The following is a 12,016-nucleotide window of genomic DNA, read 5'->3' as shown; positions in this document are numbered from 1 at the left end:
AGCATTTGGCCATTGAGGGGATTTTATGTAAAGGGGACACATTTTCCCGGGCCAGGGTTAAGCCGGCATTTTCGGTCCCCTCATAGTAAAGTCAACAACGTTTCTTCTGATGCACTTGGTAACCTGTTTTTCAACTTGAAGGCGCTTCTCTGAAGACCTGACACGACTATAAACATTTCAAAAGCAAAACGTCTCATCATTTTGCCATTGAGGAGATTTCAGGTAAAGGGGACACATTTTCCCGGGCCAGGGTAGCCGGGATTTTCGGTCCCCTCATTCGAAAGTCAACATTTTGTCTTCTGTTGAACCCGGGCGCTTGTTTTTCAACTTGGAGACGCTTCTATGAAGATATGACACAACTATAAACGTTTCGAAGGCAAAAAGTCTCAGCATTTGGCCATTGAGGGGTTCTTACAATTCATACATTTGGCAGTAAGTATTCAATTCAAAGACAGTGTTTGTGGATGATATCTTTGCTTTGGCCCTGTGGGCCTTCGTACTTTTTAGGCCACGCCCACCATGGATTGGGGACCGATTTTCCTGGGGGACCGATAATTCCTGAACACCGGCGTAAACAAGCCCTGCAACATTCAAGGTCATCATCAGTGGCGCCAGTAGCTTGATTATATGTTACCTGTCTACAAGAAAATGTCAGCAAAGATATATTGTTCAGAACATGGTTTGTATTTGTAATAAAATGTGTTGCTATCTTATGCAAGGCACCTCCGGGCGTTTTGGCGCGGATTTACAGTGAAAACCTGCAAATGACCGCGAGTGAACCCGAATAGAACGCACGTTCTATTCGAATACGTCACTTCGAACATGATAGAACCTGGTTCGATATATAAAAGAGTCTGATAATTTTGCGCCCGTATTTGACCACTGTGAAGCAATGTATTGTATATATTCAACTGTATATGTCACATGCATGTTAGTTAGGTTCATGTTAGACGACCTGTACCTAGTCTCTCGGGGCACGAATGTACAATAAAGGTCCGTCATTAAACATCATTTGATAATTGGACCATATTCAAACGAAAACCTGTAAATCACATACAGTGTGGTGGCTAAGCGTTTCTCCGTGCAGTTGTGAATGCTTGACGATATAAAATGCTCGGTGAACACCATCCGTGTTGGCGTATTTTCAAGCTCAAAGCCCAGTATCGATAGGATATTTAACCACACGTTAATCGTCTCAACTTGAACATGGTTCGAGTTTTCACACTTTCAATAATTAACAAAGTTGTGTAATATGCACATTTAAACATAGCAAGAGGAAAAGAACTACATCATATCAGAAGTCCCCCTACGTACCCATATGTATAGGTCGTAGAGGTAGTAGTACAACACCTACTTTAAGTACTGACAGAAAATAACTATACCTGTAACAAAGGAGGTTAACAGGAGACCTCTGCGCTGTGGCTTGGTTGGAACCTCTGACATGGAAGGTTTCGACATTTTGCCGTGGAAGGGAAATTCTGCCGCGGAAGGTTTGGAAATTCTGCCGTGGAAGGGTTGGGAATGGGTTCGTAAGGATTGGAAAATGGGTTCGGAATGGTTGAAACATTGGTTTGGAAGGGCTGGAATACGGGTTTGGAAGGGTTGGAAAATGGGTTTGGAAGGATTGGAAAATGAGTTTGGAAGGCCAGGGTTGGAATATGGGTTTGGAAGGGTTGAAAAATGGGTTTGGAAGGATGAGAGAACGGGTTTGGAAGGGTTGGAAAATCGGTTTTGAAGGGGTTGGAAATGGCTTCGGAAGGGTTGGAAAATGGGTTCGGAAGGGTTTGATATGACCTGAAGAAACCCCTTTTCCTTCTCGCTTTGGACTTTGACACTAACAGCCTTACCATGATCCATTTTTGATCACAATGATTACCTCTGCGCATTTGGCTGGGTTTATACTAAGGATCACGATTCAAAAAAAGAAGCACTCAAGAAACAAGCTACAAGTGATGCTTTATTAGAAGTACGTCATTGGTCCGAACAGCAAATGTACTGATCTAATCCACCAAAAAACGTGTCCACATACAGCACTGGGATCAAATATGAAGACCGAGTGATTCTGTTGAAAATTTTGAGACCATGTATTCTTGGTGACACGTAAGGGGCGAGCCAAATGAATCTGTATTCAATTTGTTGAATAAGCAATAATCAAAGTTTATTTTAATCTATGATAGCAAGGCTGTATGAGTATCTTTCATGGCTTAATCACGTGACCAACTGCCATTTTTCAGTTTTTCTATCATTATTGTTGAAATAACAACACATTTTCATTGTCAGACGTAATGGATTAATGTAAGTCATAGATGAGTATTAAAAAGTCCGCATTTGTACTACAGACGCATTTCTCAATAATAGACCCATTTCTAGTTACGGCGGCCATTTTCGATTTTCCGGGGTCACCTCGGGGTCATACACCAAAACGAGGCTTGACATGGTTGGGGCTCTTAGATGCCTGTAGTTATAGCGACGTTTCCCTTTCCATAAGCTCACATGTTTCCAGCGCGGAATCACGACCTTTCCCCCGATCTACCGTGCTGTCTAACGTATCGGCTTCTGTTGTATTCTTTTTGCGAGTTTTCCATTCCAGAGCTCCGTACCCAAACGTCCCTAACGCCAGCACAGCCATGTAGAGGTACAGTTTGACGTCCATGCAAAGAACTGAGCTGTAGGCAAACACCACGGTGTTGCCGAGACTCTGCGTCAATTTGGTGTTGGCAAAGACGGCCTCTTGGTTGTTTGGAAACGTGGCGCCAAGTACAGCTGGAAGTAAAATAAGTAAAATCAGTCTCCAAGCAGCTGTAGGGCCCGGTTTGTTTTTACTGTCTGTATTTTCTACGTCATTCTAGTTCGTCGCCTCCCCTAGTGAGTTTTTCGGCAGCTGTATGAGATGACGCAAAAATACGCGTAAAACATGCCGGACACTACATCTGCTAGGAGATAAGAGTTAGCCACATTTTGATGCACTGATAAGTCATTGTAGCTGAAGGATAGACCAATTATTACAATAACAAGTATATGTTTATGTGCATAAAGGTATGTACTACGTATGCGTGTGCGTGGAAGTGTGTGAGTGTGTGTATGTGTTTGCGCGCGCGCTTGCGTGTGCCCTTGTGTGTTTATGTCTGTATCTGCGTGTGTCCGCACGCTTGTGCGTACCCTTGTCTGTGCGTGTGCACGTGCGCGCTTGCATGTACCCTAGCCTTGTGTGTTTATGTCTGTATGTGCGTGTGTCCGCGCGCTTGTGTGTACCCTTGTGTGTGTATATGTGTGTGTGTGTGTGTGCTTGTGTGCGTGTGTCCGCGCGCTTGTGTGTAACATTGTGTGTGTCTTTGTGCGCGCGCGCTTGTGTGTACCCCGGCTTCCCAAATCAGAAATATTAGTTAGAATACAGCCCGGAGCCTTTTATGATGGTTAAGAAATACGTACTGTACAGCTGGGTGTGCCAAACCGCCCTGATCACGCCCCATCCTCCGGACACAGAAAGGATCCTTGCCAGAGAGTCCTCATCCGGTTGCCATAGCAACATGTAAATGAGGAGAACGGCGTTGGCAGCCACGGCGGCGAGGATGAGGGTCCTGGTGCCCGTGTACTTACTCAGATGTCCGAACAGTGGGGAACAGACACTACCGATGACACTGAAGCACAGTATGGTGTACCCGACCATCTGTACACCTAGCACACAACTGACGTAAGACTGAAACAATCAAATCAAAGTTTATTGCAAAAAACATGCTCGTGGGCTAATTGCAAGGACAAACAACACAAATATTGTTGAAAAATGCAATGATATTAAGGGCTACATCTAATGTTATGCTACATTCTAAAATTTACATGCTGCTAGTTTGGTAGGGTTTGACTTTTTCTTTTGAGGCAGTGGAAGACGAATTTACCCACTTCTTTTATAATTTGTGGGTTCTTTGATTTTAATAGTACAATTGTTTTCTCATAGTCAGGAATAGTGCGAAAGTAACGTAGTACAGTGCAGTGTACCAAAATCCTTCAATCTGGGCAAGGTAATAAAATTTCTTTCACCACTCGAAGGTTGTAGTGAACTATTACACCCTTCACAGTGTAGTGACAGGTCTCCGACTTTGTCAACGGCCTCTTTGTTGCGTGTCCTCAGCTTCCAAATAGCTGTATTCGGAAGCGTGTCAGGATTTGCAGGGAGGACAGAAAATGAAATACCGTTCCTCCGTATAAGAAAGGGATACCTAGATACCCTAGTCAGGTGTAATTCCTTATTACCAGTAGTTTAAAAAAAAAACTAAGACTAGTTGTAAGAAACTAGTCCGAGGTCAAGCTTTTATAGATTAAGGATGTTCCCTCTACTGTGGCAGCAAAACTACGGTGGCTGCTGGACTATGGTGGCTGCGAAACTCTATGGCAGCTAAGACGGACTGACAGAAACGGGTCAATATAGCAGACTGGGCCCGGTAAAACACACCCAAGCCGACCCGTAGAGACTGGGACCAGGCTACATAAACACATGCAACGTGTAGTTTTGTGACCTGCTTTCATAAGCTGCATAACTTTTGGATTTCTGAATGAAATATATGTATTTCTGTGATGTTGGTTCAAACAAATAAAGATTTGAGATTTGAAGATTTGAGATTTGATACGTATGTGCCATTATGCCACCCCACGTTCAGATTGACAAAGATAAAGTGTAAATTGTCTCGTCTCTTAGAGCTAGAGTTTGTGTCAACAACGCGTCCCCTAGTCAGGTGTGATTCCCAATAAGCACATTAAGCTTGTAGTTTTAACAAACTAGTGCGAGGTCAAGCTTTGACGGATTAAGTATCTTACCAGTCACTAGTTTACCGTGTGATCACATGCAGGCAGTTTTTGACACTGGTAACATAAATTTCACACATTTTGAATTCGTATGTGCCATGCATCCCGAATTCTGATTGACAAAGATTAAGTGTAAATTGTTTCCTCTCTTAGATCTATGTTTGTGTAAACAACACGTTAGCGGATGCCATCGGGATTCTATGTAAACATCACGCACGCTTTGCGACTTAAGGTCAGTTGAGGACACGCAACAAAGAGGCCGTTGACAGAGCCATAGAAGTGTCATTGTACTGCTCGGGCACACCTGGCTATGCTTACGGGATAGAAAGGTCGGAGGCCTGTCACTTTGAAGGGTGTAATAGTTCACTAGCCTTACTATGTAAGGTCTTTGTAAGGTGACTTTGTAAGGTCACGTGACAAGGAGATCGGCCAATCACCATTCACCCCTTGCTATGCTGCATTGACCTTTTTTACGAAACACAATTATGGGTGACGTCCTTTACGTTGCCCAGGGTCCTTCATTTTTCCCAGGATACAATTACAAAGGGGCCCGTAAAATGCTCTAGATACAAAATATTCTCCAAGCAGAGGTTTAGATCGGGGAGGTTAGGAGTGGCCGGGATTATTAACGTCTTCCAATGGAGTGAGGAGGACATCAAAATCCCGGCCACTACTAACCCCCCTATCGTAACCTCTGCTTGGAGAATAGATACAAAGCATTTCTCACCTTGGTGATGTCTCCAGCCACGATGGCCTCGGACATCCCAATGATCACCAGCAACGGCATCAGGAGCACATAGTCAATGTCCTTAAACACTCGCACTGTGCGCAGGAGAAGTTGGGACACCTGGATTGACTAAGGAGACTTCATCTCCAAGTTTTTAACATCCTTGTCGAGACAAAGCCACGTAATGAACACCGCTAAGATGTTGCATGCAAGGAAGACCCCCAAAAGTGTGTACACTATCACCTGTTGCTTGTCGTCTGCAAGTCCGGTTGTGTTGTTACTTCTGACGGAAGACGTGCTCGAGTTGGTGACGTCATAATCAGACGTCCAGTTGGTTTCAGTCCCACAATCCATCGCGCCGCAGAACTCTCCCTTCCCGATGTCCTGCCTTCCCTCGGAGAGGACTAGTGAAGAGATAAGATTACCGCTGAGTCCAGACAAATCGTGGATTAAATAGAACACGCCGTTGAACTTGGAGATGGCTCCCTCTGGGCTGCCTTGTTGTGCTACTTTGGCATATTCCTGAGCGGAGCTTGTCAAATACGTGATTTGAGCCGTCCAAACCGGACCAGAAATAAGCCCGAGCAAAATTGAAGACGGTATGAGAGTAAACCAGGATGGGTAAAAGTTTGAGCCTGTGTACAAAATATGTCCGAAAAGACAGACGACAATTGTCCATTTGCACGATCCGACTTTGTGGATGAAAAGTGGGGCGTACAAACACGACAGCGCCATGCCACCGAACACACAGCTCAGCGATACAACCCCCAGTCCTGCCTCGCTGTTCAGAGTGCTCTGAAGGCTCTCTATGGCCCGGTACGCCGTCCAGTTCACCAACCAGATCGAAGACAAGACGAGTAGGTTTTTCCAGATCCGCTTGGTAGATGCCGGCTGTGAACTTTGTTTGAACTCTTCCTCAGACGCTAAACTTTTGCCGCAGGCATTCTGCTCCATAGCTTCACTTTGACCTTGACCTGTCATTTCAAGGGACGTAAGGTCGCCGACGGGAGAAATGTTCCACTTTATGAGGTGCATAAGTTGTGTGGCGTGTTTTTATACTCACTGCCTCAAGCGCGAGTCGGTACAAAGTTCAAACCTCTGTCGCGGCGCAGTTTTTCGCCATACTTAATGCCTCTAGCGCGAGTCGGTACAAAGTACAGACCTCAGTCGTGGCACAGTTTTTCGCTTATGGGGATTTACATGGTTAAGGACCCCAAAGTGAGAAGTTGGATGCCTAAAAACTTATAACAGGGTGCATACGGAAATTACAAGAATCCGATATGTTTGACTTAAGGGTACAATCTGCAAAATATGTGAAAACGACCTAAACTTTGCCTGCTCGCTCGCTTTTAAAAGCTACCTTTATTTGACCCCCAGCGTAGGTCATCATACTGCAGCCGACGCACAGTTGGTGGCAATCATATACAGGCGCAAATTGACGCCGGGAGAAACAAACATCATAATCCCGCTTATACAGTCTCAAGACTGACATGTTCCTCTACGATTTACCACAGTTTCTGCCTCGCTGACGTGCACAGCTACAGCATAGTAAAGTTCTGGAACGCACTACTTTATATCCGAACTACTTTTGACCTGACTACTATATACTTATTCCTTATACATGTCAGGGTAAAACGATATTTGCCATAGCGCCGCCATGCGGCATTAATTTGCATTACACAAAGTGACTTAACACAATCGACCATTGTAGCTATGTACAGCTATACCAGACTGGTTTGATGGATGAAAAAAAAATCAGAATAGCCGAATTATTTGCCAGAGCAGTGAGCTAGCTTGAGAATGTCAAGCCTCTGTGTTGATATCATATCTTTAACAAAGTCCACAGAAAGTCAATTCTATGGATGACATCCTCTGCAGACTCCAAATTCAGTGCGCTCGGGCGAAAAAAGAAATAGGCGGGCAAAGAAAACAAGATATCCATATTTTCAAACGTGAATACCATAAAGCATGTAAAAAGAAGCGGCAAAAGATGATATTACAACCAACAAGTATCTTAGCTCTGCATTCAATAGATCCAGCCAATTAAACAAATATGAAATAACAGCCAAAAAACGTACAAAGAATTGTTTCCCAGTCCGTAAAGTGAAATACGCTATTTTTCGACGGTGATGGGAGGAATTGCTATTATGCTTTTAACTAGGAATACGTGTCGCAATTAAAAAATTATTGCCATGGCGAAGGTGTCTGGGTTGATCTTACTTCACTGTAAAGTACAAACACAGCACTCTTTAGATCTACCATTATAATATTTGTTAACAAAGCACCAAGTCAATAAGGTGTCTGCCAAGCGAGTCTGAAGATTTGGTGTCCACAGAGTTTTCTTGGAGGGGGGCATGGTGTTCAACAAGTTCTTGTGATAATAGATCAACTGGGGTGGGTTGAAAACCCTTTTCGAATCAAGAACACTAGATTCCGTGTTACTGCCTGACACGCTCCCACTAGTACGAAATCGGACACCACGTAAGTAGTTCATCTGTCATTGACCTGCGTGCTGGAATAACAGACCTTACTAACAAAGTACAAAGCGACAGACGGCGCCCAAGGACGGATTACTGTAAAATTCTGGGAATTCTTGTGAAACGGGCCTAAAATATAGTATAAAGCTCGCTCCTGAAGCTTCGCTAAAATCTAGACTTGGTCCTTCATTTATGGACTGTCTGTGGGCAATAAATGAAGCATTTTCGCCCTCGACAATCAGTAATAGTAACAATAGTGAAGCTTGTGGTTTTTGCTATCCCCGTCGTCGTAGGGATGCGCTCCCTGGCGACGGTTAGCGTTATTGTCATTTTCGTCGTCCCAGTGGAAGTATTCCTCCCTTACGGTCATCCCGGCGACCTGCAAACAACAGATTAGTGTTCTGAATGGAGTTTAAACTGTAAACGCCAACACAAAAATTGGACTTACCCAAATTTTCGACTGATCAGCTCCAGTCTTTGTCAAGGAGTGTGCAATCCACTGCTTGTGACGTCACGTTATGCAGATGAGACACGTGACTCGGAGAGCAGTGGATCATAGGTTGCAGAAGGAGTCCATCTCCATCCGTGCATTACAACCATCCCTCAACAGAGACGGAGGGCGCCATAGACTTTCTGCAACCTATGATCCACTGCTCTCCGAGTCACGTGTCTCATCTGCATAACGTGACGTCACAAGCAGTGGATTGCACACTCCTTGACAAAGACTGGAGCTGATCAGTCCAATTTTTGTGTTGGAGTTTACAGTTTAAACTCCATTCAGAATGACTTCTACCAACACAGATGAACTTTCAAGTGAACAGATTAGTGTTCATCTACCATCCAATATCTTATACTGTAGTTCACGGGAATAGAGGCTAATTTTGGAACCAAATCATTAAAAAGAGTGCAGAAACAAGTCGCAGAAGGGGTATTTTATTCATTGGCACAACCCAAAAATCAGACCAGAATCCAACCGTAACCGTTTTCTGTCGACAATTTTCGGTAACTTCCGGCCGTGCGCCGTCACAATGTCCGAGCACAGAGAGACATGACCACATGATTAATTGTCGACATGTCCGGAAGCGTTCGGGACTAATCGGTCACATTCACGCATGTTCGGAAGTTTTAAAATAATGGCTGGCCTTAGATTTTCAATGAATTGCAACCACACAACGACATCGCATATTTTCTACATGATGGTCAATATGCAATGGGAATGTTATTCAATCTTACTATGGATAGATATCACTAGAAAATTTATTTTGAAAATATGACTTTTAACGCCCTTAGATTGCTTAGGTTTCCTTTAAAATGAAACTATTCGGACAGCATGAAACGTCTTATGACATGGAAATGAGACTCTTAAGGAAATATCTTGTTATGATTAGCTCAGGTAAATACAAGTATTTTATGGGCAAAGAAATGAAATAAAACTACAACATTGATTGGCTGAACTATTGAGATAACATATGAGATATGTGCGATAGAAAAAAGAAATGTAAAGGAAAAAAACCGCGATGCATCATAGGCATAATCCAAGATGGCGTCTTGCAGGACCCAGGTGAAATGCAATTGAGTTGTTTTTTTGCAAAATATCAGACAGATAAAAGTTTGAAATCACAGGTCGAAACCTAAATGATTGTTATTTTTGTTCATTGGCCCTTCAAGTGTAAATAAGAAAGAAAGTTGCTCATTCGTAATCTAAGCTGATGGACATGGATTGTTGTTTGATCTTTTGCCACAATTTTCCAAGTTGCACGGACCGGTGGAATCATTTTGGCAAGTTATAGTTTTTCCACTGGTAACAAGAGTCTGAAGACCCAAAATTTCCATGAAATTTGTTTTTATATATGATGTGTTTTATTTGCTCAAGTTATTTGTTGTTGGTCTTTTTTCATGGAGATAACAAGTATACAGGTTTGGTTGTATATCCCTTTGTGGTTTGAGCACCAGCTGTCGGGCCCTGGGGATTATATTCGACCCAGTTTCATTACCAACAGGTGTGCCATGACATGCAATAGACAACACTGCAAATACAGATTTTCCTCATTACTTTTGCAAATTGAGTCCCAATTTGCACTTCATTGTGTCCATTTCTGTCCAAGCTACCTGCATAGTAAACAACATGAAAATCTGTCATACCTTTCTTCAGATATTCTCCTTAGAAGATTTGTACAAATACTCCATTGCAGTTACAGTGACACATACCAGGGGGCCTTCCTCCTCCCAACACCTACCCACGTACCAAATACCATTACAATCCATCTACACGTTCTACAGTTATGCTGACTTTAAGCATCCGGTGACAGAAACATACACAATCTGACCACAAACACGCAAACACACACGCAAACACACTCAAAACAATATCCCCAAAAAGTATTTTTTTCATGGAGTTGACTGTGATGAGGCAACGAGAGAAACATACTAGAAGCCTGATAGCAAGGATATTACATATATATAAGTATTTTTCACCAGTTGGCATCCCTGCCTGTAGCAGAAGAGGTAAATCGTCGCCAGGGTTTTTGTAGGCTTAGGCTTTTTGAAACTAAGGGAATCATCGTACGGCACGTTTTTGTGCGGTTTAAAAATGCCAAAAGTATGAAGTTATTCCGCATATTTGCTAAATATTGTTAATATATATATATCACTGCCATAAATATTTCAGCAATTTTTAATTTCCATATTCCAGGCCCTAATATTGCTTTGGTTGCCTTTTAACACTTTTTTGACAAAATTTTTGGGAATGCCACTTGGAAGCTTGTGTGTTACGCCTTATAGCGGTTATACCGGCTATATAGATACAGATACAGAAGTGAGAATTTAGCATAGGCATGATGACACAAGCCTGTTTACCTTTCATCACCGTATCTGTTAACCTTTACCCCAAGAACTTGATTAAGTACTACAGCTACATTACACGTAAATTTAGAGCCTTCGAAACTAATGGACTCCAAATACCTATTATTTCCTTTTTGTCGCGGCTCAGTATCTCAAAGCCCATTGTTATTTCATTAAGCCGGCGTCACAATTCATGCGAGCGTCGGCCGAATTTGTAGATCGCCTGACGCTCGCCGAATTTCAAAATCGCCCGAGCGCCGACCATATTTTCCAATGAAAATCTCGGGTGACGTCCGTGGAACACTAAAAACTAGAAATCACCTATGAGATGGTACCATCTTTTGGAAGGGACGAAGTCAGAATCGACTAACCTAGTAAAAGGCCAATATTTGGATCAACTTTGATTTCTAAAAATCGCCCGAAGCCCGCGTAATCGACAGGACGTCGGTCGCACTTCGGCCGAAAATGCACATTTGAAGCTCGCCAACACGTCGGCCGAGCTGAATTTCTTATTTGTGACGGGGGCTTTGTGACATTAGACATACATCCACACGTATCATACCCACCAGGTGGGCAGCCAGACTTGTTGAAGATACAGTAACTACCGCGTGGCCAGTTACCATGCCCTTCCGTTGAAGACGTCTGGATTGGAGGGAAGAAATGTCCTTTTGATTCACAGAGTCGGAACAATGTCCGCTAAAGTTCTTACTTTAAATTCATAGCCTCCTTATCAGTTGTAAAGAGAGGAAATTTTGGAACTATGCTAAGCGCCAACTTAGAAAACGAATTCAACTTGATTTATTGGCATGTACTGTCAGGTATGCCGTTAAAGGAGTCCTAAACTCCAAAGGGCGGTGTTATTTTCCACTAGATTATGTATCAATGCATACATAATCAGACGACTTTTTACAGAATTCTGCTTATGGGGAATTACACAAGGTGTGTTTTTTAAAACATTATGATACTCATCACTAAACCCTTGCAGACCCTATCCATGTATTCCCTATGTTTAAACATACATCTTTAATGGTGAATATTTTTGGCACAGATGAGGGTGGTTAAGCACAATATGATGGTTATTGTTAATAAGATTAGCAAAGTGTCTTTGACAAAAGCTCGATCATGACTTAAAGGAAAGAAGGTTCAAATCACAATATTGCCTTACATTCGTCTG

General features: G+C 42.9%; 1 protein-coding gene and 1 long non-coding RNA gene across 2 annotated transcripts in view; one reads left to right on the top strand and one right to left on the bottom strand.

Moving 5' to 3' along the window:
• LOC136422608 (high affinity choline transporter 1-like) overlaps nt 1-12,016 on the top strand; it is a 111,323-nt gene that overhangs the window by 50,922 nt on the left and 48,385 nt on the right. The window lies entirely within an intron of this gene.
• On the bottom strand, nt 1,940-3,640 carry LOC136423623 (uncharacterized). The gene is made up of 2 exons (XR_010753766.1): nt 3,430-3,640; nt 1,940-2,763 (listed from the first exon to the last, which is right to left on the bottom strand). It is a non-coding gene; the product is annotated as an uncharacterized lncRNA (long non-coding RNA).

This window comes from Branchiostoma lanceolatum, chromosome 17 (genome assembly GCF_035083965.1).
Source record: "Branchiostoma lanceolatum isolate klBraLanc5 chromosome 17, klBraLanc5.hap2, whole genome shotgun sequence".
Taxonomy (NCBI): domain Eukaryota; kingdom Metazoa; phylum Chordata; class Leptocardii; order Amphioxiformes; family Branchiostomatidae; genus Branchiostoma; species Branchiostoma lanceolatum.
The sequence above is the reverse complement of the archived record's forward strand: the minus strand, read 5'-3'. Positions and strand labels throughout refer to the sequence as shown.